At 40.5% G+C, this 1,739-nt stretch overlaps 1 pseudogene; it reads left to right on the forward strand.

Moving 5' to 3' along the window:
- The first annotated feature begins 562 nt into the window (after positions 1–562).
- Positions 563–681, forward strand: LOC130193366 (5S ribosomal RNA; annotated as a pseudogene).
- The last annotated feature ends 1,058 nt before the right edge of the window (positions 682–1,739 follow it).

A 1,739-nucleotide genomic window follows, 5' to 3' on the forward strand; every position in this document is an offset into this window, starting at 1 on the left:
TCTAGAATGAGCGTTGGTCATTTATGCCAGTTCAAAACTGAAGGGTCTGTACCACTGTAGCACTCTTGGACCTTTGATGAAACAAGTTGTATTCAAGTAATTTGTCTTCTTCTTCTGGGGCAAAAACTATTACAAATCTAAATAATAAATGTAGTGTCTTAATTATAATCTTTTTGTCTCCAAAATTGAATCATTGAAGGAAAGAAAAAACATCAACATACCATAGGTGACCCCAAACTTTTGACCAGCAGTGTGTGTCACAAACGGAGGAAAGGCTTTATTGTTCTGACTTTATTAGTCAGAGATTTATTTCATGAATCTATTGAGGTAAATAAGTGCAAAGTAAAAAGACATTAAATAGAAATGAACTCCAACACCATGGGTTAGGGTGACATAAACATGTACAAACACATGTTTGAATGTGTTCTGTCTGTATGTGATGCGTTTTAATTTACCTCTTGTAATAGCAGAAATACTGCACAGACAAGTCCAAGAGACATTTCTGCCTTTAAAAAACAAAAAGTGGGCTGTGTAGTTGTTTTGAATTTAAAAATTATATATCAATATCGGCCACACCAGTCTGGTGACGCCCAATCTCATCAGATCTCGGAAGCTAAGCAGAGTCGGGCCTGGTTAGCACTTGGATGGGAGGCCGCCTGGGAATATCAGGTGCTGTAAATCCCAGATTGACTGGCATCCCTGCCTTCGCCCAGTGTCAGCTGGGATCGGCTCCAGCGCCCAGCAACCCTAATGAGGATAAGCGATATGGATAATGGAATATCAATATCCATATTAATAGGTGAAGGGTTCCATAAACATTTAAAACCAAACTTGATTGATTCAGTTCATTGAGCCATTGTGCTGTGAGTTGACAATCCCTGACTTGTCGATCTCCTTCTGTCCTATGAAAGTTATAAAAATGATATTAGTCATCAAGATTACTTTGGTCTTCAGTTACCAAGGGTTTGCTGAAACCACCATGAATAAATGGGACCGAATTTGTCTCATGTTTTTTTCCATCCTTTGAAATATAGTATTTAGAAGGTGAATGCTCTTGAATACCACACACGTTTAATCATTTTAAAATAATTAAAAGTGATTAACAGCAGCTCTTGAAAGAAGGCAACGTTGAACTAAATTATGTAATATGTTGCTGCTCACTTATTCAAATATAAGCACATTTTACTGAAAAAGAACAACACATTGATGTAAATATAAACATATGACATAATGCTAAATTAATATTGTTAATCGATTCTGTCATGGCCTCTGCCCCCTCCTATCCTGCCGGTTTTCCCTATATTGTGTTTCCATTGGTCCCCCGTTTGCCCTGTGTGTGTGTGTGTGTGTGTGTGTGTGTGTGTGTGTGTGTGTGTGTGTGTGTGTGTGTGTGTGTGTGTGTGTGTGCCTGACCGTGGCCTTCCCTTCTCTTCCTGCTTCCAATTAACCTGCACATATGCAACCTATTCACTCATCAAGTCCCACAATTTATCTACCCCGGTTCTCCCTCCACCTCTTGTCAGATCGTCAGTTCACACACATGGAACTACTGTTACGGCCTACTTTGATTCCCAGCAATACCTTGTTTGCGACTTAGTTAACATGTGCTTTCCCCAGCCTTAGTTTCAGTACTCCCCTCGGAACTCCCTGGTTGAGACCAGGCCTTGCCGACCCCATCACAGATTCTTCCTGTCCTGCCTGCATAGAATGTCTATCCCCGATCCCTTACCACCTCTGGT

This window comes from Pseudoliparis swirei, chromosome 4, assembly GCF_029220125.1.
Source record: "Pseudoliparis swirei isolate HS2019 ecotype Mariana Trench chromosome 4, NWPU_hadal_v1, whole genome shotgun sequence".
Classification (NCBI taxonomy): domain Eukaryota; kingdom Metazoa; phylum Chordata; class Actinopteri; order Perciformes; family Liparidae; genus Pseudoliparis; species Pseudoliparis swirei.